Genomic DNA, 14,063 nt, shown 5'->3' with positions numbered 1-14,063 from the left:
AATGGAGATTTACCAGGATGCTGTCTGGTTTGGAGGGTAGGTCTTATGGGGAAAGATTGAGGGAGCTTTTCTCTTTGGAGCAGAGGAGGATGAGAGATTACTTAATAGAGGTTTATAAGATGATGAGGGGGATAGATAGAGTGGACGTTCAGAGACTATTTCCTCCGGCGGATGTAGCTGTTACAAGGGGGCATAACTATAAGATTCAGGGTGGGAGATATAGGAGGGATGTCCGAGGTAGGTTCTTTACTCAGAGAGTGGTTAGAGTGTGGAATGGACAGCCTGCTGTGATAGTGGAGTCGGACACTTCAGGAACTTTCAAGCGGTTATTGGATAGGCACATGGAGCACACCAGAATGACAGGGAGTGGGATAGCTTGATCTTGGTTTCGGACAAAGCTTGGCACAAGATCGAGGGCCGAAGGGCCTGTTCTGTGCTGTACTGTTCTATGTTCTATGTATATATCAAATTATAAAATACAGTTGAGGGCGGTTGTTTCAAGTTCACCTTCTGGGATTTGGAATAACCCGGCATTTACCATCAGCTGTGTTCTTGACACTAAGCTCCATGTACTTTAACGTTCATATTTTTTAGTTTCATATGTGTAATTTACCAGTTATGCAACTCCTGTGTACCACCTATTGCTAAAATTCACTTCATGATACATAAACAAGCAATTAATATCCAGCTTAGTGTTGTATTGAACAATAAAATTAATGATATCAACATGCATATTTTAGAAAAAATATATTTGAACATAGAATCTGTACTCTGCCTAACTGTATACATGATCTATTTGGGGATAACACTCCTATACTCTGTTTACATTTTGCGTAACATCATAGTTGAAGAATAAACCCGGATTGAAGAGATTAACAATGAGTTTGAAGAAAACATAATGTTATATTAGTTGCATCATCTCAGGTAGAGAATCATTTGTTCCACTGAATTTTTTAAGCTTTGGTCCACTTCCTCTATGTTTGGCCCCGCAGAACCTGGGGCACTTGTTGCTCCTTGAGGAATTTCCCCTGGACCAGGGCAGCACTGCTCTGGCACAGCTGCGTGCGAACGGGATTACACACCTTCTCCAACTCTTTTTGATGGAACTCAAACTCGGCCTTTTCAGCCATTTGGTTTTGATCTAGCCAATCCAGGGTCCCCTTCACCTTGTTCAAAACTTTCTGTTCATCACCTTCACTCAATTTACCCTGGAAAGATAGATATAAAACTCAAGCCATTAAGTGACTGATGTAGTGGTGTACATTTTTTGTCATGAATAATAATAATCTGTATTAGTGTCAGTAGGCTTACATTAACACTGCAATGAAGTTACAGTGAGAAGTCCCTAGCTGCCACATTCCGGCACCTGTTCAGGAACACAGAGGGAGGATTCAGAATGTCCAAATTACCTAACGAGCATGTCTTTTGGGACCTGTGGGAGGAAACCCACGCAGTCACAGCGGGAACGTGCAGACTCCGCACAGACAGTGATCCAAGCGGGAATCGAACCCAGGTCCCTGGGGCTGTGAATCAACAGTTCTAATCACTGTGTTACCGTGCCGCCATGACACTGAGGTTTGAGTCTCATTGCCGCGACGACAATGCAATGAGCCTTGATTTCATCAGCTTGAGAAAGTAGGAATTAAAATATATTTTCAATTCATCATAATACACACAGACCGTCCTTTTCAGCCATTTGGTTTCGATCTAGCCAATGCAGTCAAGAAGTCGGATGGTGGTGGTCAGGTTAGTGGGGTAGTTGGACGGTGGTGGTCAGGTTAGTGGGGTAGTTGGATGGTGGTGGTCAGGTTAGTGGGGTAGTTGGACGGTGGTGGTCAGGTTAGTGGGGTAGTCAGATGGTGGTGGTCAGGTTAGTGGGGCAGTAGGATGGTGGTGGTCAGGTTAGTGGGGTAGTCGGATGGTGGTAGTCAGGTTAGTGGGGTAGTTGGACGGTGGTGGTCAGGTTAGTGGGGTAGTCGGATGGTGGTGGTCAGGTTAGTGGGGTAGTCGGATGGTGGTGGTCAGGTTAGTGGGGTAGTCAGATGGTGATGGTCAGGTTAGTGGGGAAGTCAGATGGTGGTGGTCAGGTTAGTGGGGTAGTCGGATGCAGGTGGGCAGATTAGTGGGGCAGTTGGATGGTGGTGGTCAGGTTAGTGGGGTATTCTGATAGTGGTGGTCAGGTTAGTGGGGTAGTCGGATGGAGGTGGTAAGGTTAGTGGGGTAGTCCGATGGTGGTGGTCAGGTTAGTGGGGCAGTCGGATACTGCTGGGCAGTTTGTGGGGTAGTCGGCTGGTGGTGGTCAGGGTAGTCGGATGGTCGGATGGTGGCCGTCAGGTTAGTGGGGTAGTCGGATGGTGGTGGTCAGGTTAGTGGGGTAGTCAGATGGTGGTGGTCAGGTTAGTGGGGTATTCGGATGGTGGTGGTCAGGTTAGTGGGGTAGTCGGATGGTGGTGGTCAGGTTAGTGGGGTATTCGGATGGTGGTGGTCAGGTTCGTGGGGTATTCGGATGGTGGTGGTCAGATCAGTGGGCTGGTCAGATGGTGGTGGTCAGGTTATTGGGATAGTCGGATGGTGGTGGGCAGGTTAGTGAGGTACTCGGATGGTGGTGGTCAGGTTAGTGGGGCAGTCGGATGGTGGTGGTCAGGGTAGTGGAGTATTCGGATGGTGGTGGTCAGGATAGTGGGGTAGTCGGATGGTGGTGGTCAGGTTAGTGGGGTAGTCGGATGGTGGTGGTCAGGTTAGTGGGGTATTCGGATGGTGGTAGTCAGGTTAGTGGGGTGCTCGGATGGTGGTGGTCAGGTTAGTGGGGTAGTCGGATGGTGGTGGTCAGGTTATGAGTTAGTCGGATGGCCGTGGTCAGGTTAATGGGGTAGTCGGATGGTGGCGTGCAGATTAGTGGGTTAGTCGGATGGTGGTGGTCAGATAAGTGGGATGGTCAGATAGTGGTGGTCAGGTTAGTGGGGTATTCGGATGGTGGTGGTCAGGTTAGTGGGGTATTCGGATGGTGGTGGTCAGGTTAGTGGGGTAGTCGGATGGTGGTGGTCAGGTTAGTGGGGTGTTCGGATGGTGGTGGTCAGGTTAGTGGGGTATTCGGATGGTGGTGGTCAGGTTAGTGGGGTAGTCGGATGGTGGTGGTCAGGTTAGTGGGGTATTCGGATGGTGGTAGTCAGGTTAGTGGGGCAGTCGGATGGTGGTGGTCAGGTTATGAGTTAGTCGGATGGTCGTGGTCAGGTTAGTGGGGTAGTCGGATGGTGGTGGTCAGATTAGTGGGGCAGTCGGATGGTGGTGATCAGGCTAGTGGGCAGTCGGATATTGGTGGTCAGGTTAGTGGGGTAGCCGGATCGTGGTGTTTAGATTAGTGGGATGGTCAGCTGGTGGTGGTCAGGTTAGTGGGGTAGTCGGATGGTGGTGGTCAGGTTAGTGGGGTATTCGGATGGTGGTGGTTAGGTTAGTGGGGTAGTCGGCTGGTGGTGGTCAGGTTAGTGGGGTATTCGGATGGTGGTGGTCAGGTTAGTGGGGTAGTCGGATGGTGGTGGTCAGGTTAGTGTGGTATTCGGATGGTGGTGGTCAGGTTAGTGGGGTATTCGGATGGTGGTAGTCAGGTTAGTGGGGCAGTCGGATGGTGGTGGTCAGGTTATGAGTTAGTCGGATGGTCGTGGTCAGGTTAGTGGGGTGTTCGGATGGTTGTGTTTAGATTAGTGGGGTGTTCGGATGGTGGTGGTCAGGTTAGTGGGGTATTCGGATGGTGGTGGTCAGGTTAGTGGGGTATTCGGATGGTGGTGGTCAGGTTAGTGGGGTAGTCGGATGGTGGTGGTCAGGTTAGTGGGGTGTTCGGATGGTGGTGGTCAGGTTAGTGGGGTATTCGGATGGTGGTGGTCAGGTTAGTGGGGTAGTCGGATGGTGGTGGTCAGGTTAGTGGGGTATTCGGATGGTGGTAGTCAGGTTAGTGGGGCAGTCGGATGGTGGTGGTCAGGTTATGAGTTAGTCGGATGGTCGTGGTCAGGTTAGTGGGGTAGTCGGATGGTGGTGGTCAGATTATTGGGGCAGTCGGATGGTGGTGATCAGGCTAGTGGGCAGTCGGATATTGGTGGTCAGGTTAGTGGGGTAGCCGGATGGTGGTGTTTAGATTAGTGGGATGGTCAGCTGGTGGTGGTCAGGTTAGTGGGGTAGTCGGATGGTGGTGGTCAGGTTAGTGGGGTATTCGGATGGTGGTGGTTGGGTTAGTGGGGTAGTCGGCTGGTGGTGGTCAGGTTAGTGGGGTATTCGGATGGTGGTGGTCAGGTTAGTGGGGTAGTCAGATGGTGGTGGTCAGGATAGTGGGGTATTCGGATGGTGGTGGTCAGGTTAGTGGGGTAGTCGGATTGTGGTGGTCAGGTTAGTGGGGTAGTCGGATGGTGATGGTCAGATTAGTGGGATGGTCAGATGGTGGTGGTCAGATTAGTGGGGTAGTCGGATGGTGGTGGGTAGCTTAGTGGGGCAGTCGGATGGTGGTGGTCAGTACGTGGGGTAGTCGGATGGTGGTGGTCAGGTTAGTGGGTTAGTCGGATGGTGGTGGTCAGGTTAGTGGGGAATTCGGATGGTGGTGGTCAGGTTAGTGGGGTATTCGGATGGTGGTGGTCAGGGTAGTGGGATGGTCGCATGGTGGCGGGCAGATTAGTGGGGTAGTCGGATAGTGCTGGGCAGGTTAGTGGGGCAGTCGGACAGTGGTGGTCAGGTGAGTGGGGTCGTCGGATGGTGGTGGTCAGGGTAGTGGGGTATTCTGATGGTGGTGGTCATGTTAGTGGGTTAGTAGGATGGTGGTGGTCAGGTTAGTGGGGTAGTCGGATGGTGGTGGTCATGTTAGTGGGGTAGTCAGATGGTGGTGGTCAGGTTAGTGGGATAGTCGGATGGTGGTGGTCAGGTTAGTGGGGTAGTCGGATGGTGGTCGTCAGGCTAGAGGTTAGTCGGATGGTGGTGGTCAGGTTAGTGGGATAGTCGGATGGTGGTGGTCAGGTTCGTGGATTAGTCGGATGGTGGTGGTCAGGTTAGTGGGGTAGTCGGATGGTGGTGGTCAGGTTAGTGGGTTAGACGGATGGTGGTGGTCAGGTTAGTAGGTTGGTTGGATGGTAGTGGTCAGGTTAGTGGGGTAGTCGGATGGTGGTGGTCAGGTTGGTGGGGTAGTCGGATGATGGTGGTCAGGTTAGTGGGGTAGTCGGATGGTGGTGGTCAGGATAGTGGGGTAGTCGGATGGTGGTGGTCAGGTTAGTGGGGTAGTCGGATGGTGGTGGTCAGGTTGGTGGAGCAGTCAGATGGTGGTGGTCAGGTTAGTGGGGTAGTCGGATGGTGGTGGTCAGGTTAGTGGGGCAGTCGGATGGTGGCGGGCAGATTAGTGGGGTAGTCGGATAGTGCTGGGCAGGTTAGTGGGGCAGTCGGATGGCGGTGGTCAGGTTAGTGGGGTAGTCGGATGGTGGTGGTCAGGGTAGTGGGGTATTCTGATTGTGGTGGTCATGTTAGTGGGTTAGTAGGATGGTGGTGGTCAGGTTAGTGGGGTAGTCGGATGGTGGTGGTCAGGTTAGTGGGGTAGTCAGATGGTGGTGGTCAGGTTAGTGGGGTAGTCGGATGGTGGTGGTCAGGTTAGTGGGGTAGTCGGATGGTGGTGGTCAGGCTAGAGGGTAGTCGGATGGTGGTCGTCAGGTTAGTGGGGTAGTCGGATGGTGGTGGTCAGGTTAGTGGGGTAGTCGGATGGTGGTGGTCAGGTTCGTGGATTAGTCGGATGGTGGTGGTCAGGTTAGTGGGGTAGTCGGATGGTGGTGGTCAGGTTAGTGGGGTAGTCGGCTGGTGGTGGTCAGGTTAGTGGGGTAGTCAGATGGTGGTGGTCAGGTTAGTGGGGTAGTCGGACGGTGGTGGTCAGGTTAGTGGGGTAGTCGGATGGTAGTGGTCAGGGTAGTGGGGTATTCGGATGGTGGTGGTCAGGTTCGTGGATAAGTCAGATGGTGGTGGTAAGGTTAGTGGGGTAGTCGGATGGTGGTGGTCAGGTTAGTGGGTTAGTCGGATGTGGTCAGGTTAGTGGGGTAGTCGGATGGTGGTGGTCAGGGTAGTGGGGTATTCGGATGGTGGTGGTCAGGTTAGTGGGTTGGTTGGATGGTAGTGGTCAGGTTAGTGGGGTAGTCGGATGTTGGTGGTCAGGTTGGTGGGGTAGTCGGATGGTGGTGGTCAGGTTAGTGGGTTAGTCGGATGGTGATGGTGGTGGTCAGGTTAGTGGGGTAGTCGGATGGTGATGGTCAGATTAGCGGGATGGTCAGATGGTGGTGGTCAGATTAGTGGGATGGTCAGATGGTCGTGGTCAGTTTAGTGGGGCAGTCGAATGTTGGTGGTCAGTTAGTGGGGTAGTCGGATGGTGGTGGGTAGGTTAGTGGGGCAGTCGGATGTTGGTGGTCAGGTTAGTGGGGTATTCGGATGGTGGTGGTCAGGTTAGTGGGGTATTCGGATGGTGATGGTCAGGTTAGTGGGGTAGTCGGATGGTGGTGGTCAGGTTAGTGGGGTGTTCGGATGGTGGTGGTCAGGTTAGTGGGGTATTCGGATGGTGGTGGTCAGGTTAGTGGGGTAGTCGGATGGTGGTGGTCAGGTTAGTGGGGTATTCGGATGGTGGTAGTCAGGTTAGTGGGGCAGTCGGATGGTGGTGGTCAGGTTATGAGTTAGTCGGATGGTCGTGGTCAGGTTAGTGGGGCAGTCGGATGGTGGTGGTCAGATTATTGGGGCAGTCGGATGGTGGTGATCAGGCTAGTGGGCAGTCGGATATTGGTGGTCAGCTTAGTGGGGTAGCCGGATGGTGGTGTTTAGATTAGTGGGATGGTCAGCTGGTGGTGGTCAGGTTAGTGGGGTAGTCGGATGGTGGTGGTCAGGTTAGTGGGGTATTCGGATGGTGGTGGTTAGGTTAGTGGGGTAGTCGGCTGGTGGTGGTCAGGTTAGTGGGGTATTCGGATGGTGGTGGTCAGGTTAGTGGGGTAGCCGGATGGTGGTGTTTAGATTAGTGGGATGGTCAGCTGGTGGTGGTCAGGTTAGTGGGGTAGTCGGATGGTGGTGGTCAGGTTAGTGGGGTATTCGGATGGTGGTGGTTAGGTTAGTGGGGTAGTCGGCTGGTGGTGGTCAGGTTAGTGGGGTATTCGGATGGTGGTGGTCAGGTTAGTGGGGTAGTCGGATGGTGGTTGCCAGGTTAGTGTGGTATTCGGATGGTGGTGGTCAGGTTAGTGGGGCAGTCGGATGGTGGTGGTCAGGTTAGTGGGGTAGTCGGATGGTGGTGGTCAGGTTAGTGGGGTAGTCGGATGGTGGTGGTCAGGTTAGTGGGGTAGTCAGATGGTGGTGGTCAGGATAGTGGGGTAGTCGGATGGTGGTGGTCAGGTTAGTGGGGTAGTCGGATGGTGGTGGTCAGGTTAGTGGGGTAGTCGGATTGTGGTGGTCAGGTTAGTGGGGTAGTCGGATGGTGATGGTCAGATTAGTGGGATGGTCAGATGGTGGTGGTCAGATTAGTGGGGTAGTCGGATGGTGGTGGGTAGCTTAGTGGGGCAGTCGGATGGTGGTGGTCAGTTCGTGGGGTAGTCGGATGGTGGTGGTCAGGTTAGTGGGTTAGTCGGATGGTGGTGGTCAGGTTAGTGGGGAAGTCGGATGGTGGTGGTCAGGTTAGTGGGGTATTCGGATGGTGGTGGTCAGGGTAGTGGGATGGTCGGATGGTGGCGGGCAGATTAGTGGGGTAGTCGGATAGTGCTGGGCAGGTTAGTGGGGCAGTCGGACAGTGGTGGTCAGGTGAGTGGGGTAGTCGGATGGTGGTGGTCAGGGTAGTGGGGTATTCTGATGGTGGTGGTCATGTTAGTGGGTTAGTAGGATGGTGGTGGTCAGGTTAGTGGGGTAGTCGGATGGTGGTGGTCATGTTAGTGGGGTAGTCAGATGGTGGTGGTCAGGTTAGTGGGATAGTCGGATGGTGGTGGTCAGGTTAGTGGGGTAGTCGGATGGTGGTGGTCAGGCTAGAGGTTAGTCGGATGGTGGTGGTCAGGTTAGTGGGATAGTCGGATGGTGGTGGTCAGGTTCGTGGATTAGTCGGATGGTGGTGGTCAGGTTAGTGGGGTAGTCGGATGGTGGTGGTCAGGTTAGTGGGTTAGACGGATGGTGGTGGTCAGGTTAGTAGGTTGGTTGGATGGTAGTGGTCACGTTAGTGGGGTAGTCGGATGGTGGTGGTCAGGTTGGTGGGGTAGTCGGATGGTGGTGGTCAGGTTAGTGGGGTAGTCGGATGGTGGTGGTCAGGATAGTGGGGTAGTCGGATGGTGGTGGTCAGGTTAGTGGGGTAGTCGGATGGTGGTGGTCAGGTTGGTGGGGCAGTCAGATGGTGGTGGTCAGGTTAGTGGGGTAGTCGGATGGTGGTGGTCAGGTTAGTGGGGCAGTCGGATGGTGGCGGCCAGATTAGTGGGGTAGACGGATAGTGCTGGGCAGGTTAGTGGGGCAGTCGGATGGCGGTGGTCAGGTTAGTGGGGTAGTCGGATGGTGGTGGTCAGGGTAGTGGGGTATTCTGATTGTGGTGGTCATGTTAGTGGGTTAGTAGGATGGTGGTGGTCAGGTTAGTGGGGTAGTCGGATGGTGGTGGTCAGGTTAGTGGGGTAGTCAGATGGTGGTGGTCAGGTTAGTGGGGTAGTCGGATGGTGGTGGTCAGGTTATGAGTTAGTCGGATGGTCGTGGTCAGGTTAGTGGGGTAGTCGGATGGTGGTGGTCAGATTATTGGGGCAGTCGGATGGTGGTGATCAGGCTAGTGGGCAGTCGGATATTGGTGGTCAGGTTAGTGGGGTAGCCGGATGGTGGTGTTTAGATTAGTGGGATGGTCAGCTGGTGGTGGTCAGGTTAGTGGGGTAGTCGGATGGTGGTGGTCAGGTTAGTGGGGTATTCGGATGGTGGTGGTTAGGTTAGTGGGGTAGTCGGCTGGTGGTGGTCAGGTTAGTGGGGTATTCGGATGGTGGTGGTCAGGTTAGTGGGGTAGTCGGATGGTGGTGGTCAGGTTAGTGTGGTATTCGGATGGTGGTGGTCAGGTTAGTGGGCTAGTCGGATGGTGATGGTCAGGTTAGTGGGGCAGTCGGATGGCGGTGGTCAGATTATTGGGGCAGTCGGATGGTGGTGGTCAGGTTAGTGGGGTAGTCGGATGGTGGTGGTCAGGTTAGTGGGGTAGTCAGATGGTGGTGGTCAGGATAGTGGGGTATTCGGATGGTGGTGGTCAGGTTAGTGGGGTAGTCGGATGGTGGTGGTCAGGTTAGTGGGGTAGTCGGATGGTGATGGTCAGATTAGTGGGATGGTCAGATGGTGGTGGTCAGATTAGTGGGGTAGTCGGATGGTGGTGGGTAGCTTAGTGGGGCAGTCGGATGGTGGTGGTCAGTTCGTGGGGTAGTCGGATGGTGGTGGTCAGGTTAGTGGGTTAGTCGGATGGTGGTTGTCAGGTTAGTGGGGAAGTCGGATGGTGGTGGTCAGGTTAGTGGGGTATTCGGATGGTGGTGGTCAGGGTAGTGGGATGGTCGGATGGTGGCGGGCAGATTAGTGGGGTAGTCGGATAGTGCTGGGCAGGTTAGTGGGGCAGTCGGACAGTGGTGGTCAGGTGAGTGGGGTAGTCGGATGGTGGTGGTCAGGGTAGTGGGGTATTCTGATGGTGGTGGTCATGTTAGTGGGTTAGTAGGATGGTGGTGGTCAGGTTAGTGGGGTAGTCGGATGGTGGTGGTCATGGTAGTGGGGTAGTCAGATGGTGGTGGTCAGGTTAGTGGGATAGTCGGATGGTGGTGGTCAGGTTAGTGGGGTAGTCGGATGGTGGTGGTCAGGCTAGAGGTTAGTCGGATGGTGGTGGTCAGGTTAGTGGGATAGTCGGATGGTGGTGGTCAGGTTCGTGGGTTAGTCGGATGGTGGTGGTCAGGTTAGTGGGGTAGTCGGATGGTGGTGGTCAGGTTAGTGGGTTAGACGGATGGTGGTGGTCAGGTTAGTAGGTTGGTTGGATGGTAGTGGTCAGGTTAGTGGGGTAGTCGGATGGTGGTGGTCAGGTTGGTGGGGTAGTCGGATGGTGGTGGTCAGGTTAGTGGGGTAGTCGGATGGTGGTGGTCAGGATAGTGGGGTAGTCGGATGGTGGTGGTCAGGTTAGTGGGGTAGTCGGATGGTGGTGGTCAGGTTGGTGGGGCAGTCAGATGGTGGTGGTCAGGTTAGTGGGGTAGTCGGATGGTGGTGGTCAGGTTAGTGGGGCAGTCGGATGGTGGCGGCCAGATTAGTGGGGTAGTCGGATAGTGCTGGGCAGGTTAGTGGGGCAGTCGGATGGCGGTGGTCAGGTTAGTGGGGTAGTCGGATGGTGGTGATCAGGGTAGTGGGGTATTCTGATTGTGGTGGTCATGTTAGTGGGTTAGTAGGATGGTGGTGGTCAGGTTAGTGGGGTAGTCGGATGGTGGTGGTCAGGTTAGTGGGGTAGTCAGATGGTGGTGGTCAGGTTAGTGGGGTAGTCGGATGGTGGTGGTCAGATTAGTGGGGTAGTCGGATGGTGGTGGTCAGGCTAGAGGGTAGTCGGATGGTGGTCGTCAGGTTAGTGGGGTAGTCGGATGGTGGTGGTCAGGTTAGTGGGGTAGTCGGATGGTGGTGGTCAGGTTCGTGGATTAGTCGGATGGTGGTGGTCAGGTTAGTGGGATAGTCGGATGGTGGTGGTCAGGTTAGTGGGTTAGACGGATGGTGGTGGTCAGGTTAGTAGGTTGGTTGGATGTTTGTGGTCAGGTTAGTGGGGTAGTCGGATGGTGGTGGTCAGGTTAGTGGGGTAGTCGGATGGTGGTGGTCAGGATAGTGGGGTAGTCGGATGGTGGTGGTCAGGATAGTGGGGTAGTCGGATGGTGGTGGTCAGGTTAGTGGGGTAGTCGGATGGTGGTGGTCAGGTTGGTGGGGCAGTCAGATGGTGGTGGTCAGGTTAGTGGGGTAGTCGGATGGTGGTGGTCAGGTTAGTGGGGCAGTCGGATGGTGGCGGCCAGATTAGTGGGGTAGTCGGATAGTGCTGGGCAGGTTAGTGGGGCAGTCGGATGGCGGTGGTCAGGTTAGTGGGGTAGTCGGATGGTGGTGGTCAGGGTAGTGGGGTATTCTGATTGTGGTGGTCATGTTAGTGGGTTAGTAGGATGGTGGTGGTCAGGTTAGTGGATTAGTCGGATGGTGGTGGTCAGGTTAGTGGGGTAGTCAGATGGTGGTGGTCAGGTTAGTGGGGTAGTCGGATGGTGGTGGTCAGGTTAGTGGGGTAGTCGGATGGTGGTGGTCAGGCTAGAGGGTAGTCGGATGGTGGTCGTCAGGTTAGTGGGGTAGTCGGATGGTGGTGGTCAGGTTAGTGGGGTAGTCGGATGGTGGTGGTCAGGTTCGTGGATTAGTCGGATGGTGGTGGTCAGGTTAGTGGGGTAGTCGGATGGTGGTGGTCAGGTTAGTGGGGTAGTCGGCTGGTGGTGGTCAGGTTAGTGGGGTAGTCAGATGGTGGTGGTCAGGTTAGTGGGGTAGTCGGACGGTGGTGGTCTGGTTAGTGGGGTAGTCGGATGGTAGTGGTCAGGGTAGTGGGGTATTCGGATGGTGGTGGTCAGGTTCGTGGATAAGTCAGATGGTGGTGGTAAGGTTAGTGGGGTAGTCGGATGGTGGTGGTCAGGTTAGTGGGTTAGTCGGATGTGGTCAGGTTAGTGGGGTAGTCGGATGGTGGTGGTCAGGGTAGTGGGGTATTCGGATGGTGGTGGTCAGGTTAGTGGGTTGGTTGGATGGTAGTGGTCAGGTTAGTGGGGTAGTCGGATGTTGGTGGTCAGGTTGGTGAGGTAGTCGGATGGTGGTGGTCACGTTAGTGGGTTAGTCGGATGGTGATGGTGGTGGTCAGGTTAGTGGGGTAGTCGGATGGTGATGGTCAGATTAGCGGGATGGTCAGATGGTGGTGGTCAGATTAGTGGGATGGTCAGATGGTCGTGGTCAGTTTAGTGGGGCAGTCGAATGTTGGTGGTCAGTTAGTGGGGTAGTCGGATGGTGGTGGGTAGGTTAGTGGGGCAGTTGGATGTTGGTGGTCAGTTAGTGGGGTAGTCGGATGGTGGTGGTCAGGTTAGTGGGTTAGTCGGATGGTGGTGGTCAGGTTAGTGGGTTAGTCGGATAGTGGTGTTCAGATTAGAGGGTCAGATGGAGGTGGTCAGGTTTGTGGTGTAGTCGGATGTTGGTGGTCAGGTTAGTGGGTTAGTCGGATGGTGGTGGTCAGGTTAGTGGGTTAGTCGGATAGTGATGTTCAGATTAGAGGGTCAGATGGTGGTGGTCAGGTTTGTGGGGTAGTCGGATGTTGGTGGTCAGTTTAGTGGGGTAGTCCGATGGTGGTGGTCAATGTAGTGGGGAAGTCGGATGGTGGTGGTCAGTTTAGTGGGGTAGCCGGATGGTCGTGGCCAGGTTAGTGGGGTACTCGGATGGTGGTGGTCAGGTTAGTGGGGTAGTGGGATGGTGGTGGCCAGGTTAGTGGGGTGCTCGGATGGTGGTGGTCAGGTTGGTGGGGTAGTCGGATGGTTGTGGTCAGGTTAGTGGGGTAGTCGGATGGTGATGGTCAGATTAGTGTGATGGTCAGATGGTGGTGGTCAGATTAGTGGGATGGTCAGATGGTGTTTGTCAGGTTAGTGGGGTATTCGGATGGTGGTGGGTAGGTTAGTGGGGCAGTCGGATGGTGGTGGTCAGTTCGTGGGGTAGTCGGATGGTGGTGGTCAGGTTAGTGGGTTAGTCGGATGGTGATGGTCAGATCAGAGGGTCAGATGGTGGTGGTCAGGTTAGTGGGGAAGTCGGATGGTGGTGGTCAGGTTAGTGGGGTTGTCAGATGGTGGTGGTCAGGTTTGTGGGGTAGTCGGATGGTGGTGGTCAGGTTAGTGGGGTAGTCCGATGGTGGTGGTCAGGGTAGTGGGGTAGTCGGATGGTGGTGGTCAGGTTGGTGGGGTAGTCGGATGGTGGTGGTCATGTTAGTGGGGTAGTCGGATGGTGGTGGTCAGGTTAGTGGGGTAGTCGGATGGTGGTGTACAGGTTAGTGGGGAATCCGGATGTTGGTGGTCAGGTTCGTGGGGCAGTCGGATTGTGGTGATCAGGTTAGAGGGGTATTTCGGATGGTGGTGGGCAGGTTAGTGTGGTAGTCGGGTGGTGGTGGGCAGGTTAGTGGGGTATTCGGATGGTGGTGGTCAGGTTAGTGGGGCAGTAGGTGGCTGTGGTCATGTTCGTGGGGTATTCGGATGGTGGCGGTCATGTTCGTGGGGTATTCGGATGGTGGCGGTCAGGTTAGTGGGGTATGCGGATCGTGGTGGTCAGGTTAGTGGGGTATTCGGATGGTGGTGGTCAGGTTAGTGGGGTAGTCGGATCGTGGTGGTCAGGTTCGTGGGGCAGTCGGATGGTGGTGGTCAGGGTAGTGGGGTAGTCGGATGGTGGTGGTCAGGTTAGTGGGGTACTCGCATCGTGGTGGTCAGGGTAGTGGGGCAGTCGGATGCTGGTGGTCAGGGTAGTGGGGTAGTCGGATGGTGGTGGTCAGGTTAGTGGGGTACTCGGATCGTGGTGGTCAGGGTAGTGGGGCAGTCGGATGGTGGTGGTCAGGTTAGTGGGGTATTCGGATGGTGGTGGTCAGGTTAGTGGGGTACTCGGATCGTGGTAGTCAGGGTAGTGGGGCAGTCGGATGGTGGTGGTCAGGTTAGTGGGGCAGTCGGATGGTGGCGGCCAGATTAGTGGGGTAGACGGATAGTGCTGGGCAGGTTAGTGGGGCAGTCGGATGGCGGTGGTCAGGTTAGTGGGGTAGTCGGATGGTGGTGGTCAGGGTAGTGGGGTATTCTGATTGTGGTGGTCATGTTAGTGGGTTAGTAGGATGGTGGTGGTCAGGTTAGTGGGGTAGTCGGATGGTGGTGGTCAGGTTAGTGGGGTAGTCAGATGGTGCTGGTCAGGTTAGTGGGGTAGTCGGATGGTGGTGGTCAGGTTATGAGTTAGTCGGATGGTCGTGGTCAGGTTAGTGGGGTAGTCGGATGGTGGTGGTCAGATTATTGGGGCAGTCGGATGGTGGTGATCAGGCTAGTGGGCAG

At 54.7% G+C, this 14,063-nt stretch overlaps 1 pseudogene; it reads right to left on the bottom strand.

The window, feature by feature from the left end:
• Nucleotides 1–974: 974 nt before the first annotated feature.
• LOC140417605 (heat shock cognate 71 kDa protein-like) overlaps nt 975–14,063 on the bottom strand; it is a 75,943-nt pseudogene continuing 62,854 nt past the window's right edge.

This window comes from Scyliorhinus torazame, chromosome 1 (assembly GCF_047496885.1).
Source record: "Scyliorhinus torazame isolate Kashiwa2021f chromosome 1, sScyTor2.1, whole genome shotgun sequence".
Classification (NCBI taxonomy): domain Eukaryota; kingdom Metazoa; phylum Chordata; class Chondrichthyes; order Carcharhiniformes; family Scyliorhinidae; genus Scyliorhinus; species Scyliorhinus torazame.
Note: the sequence above shows the minus strand (reverse complement) of the source record. Positions and strands in the feature narration are given on the sequence as shown.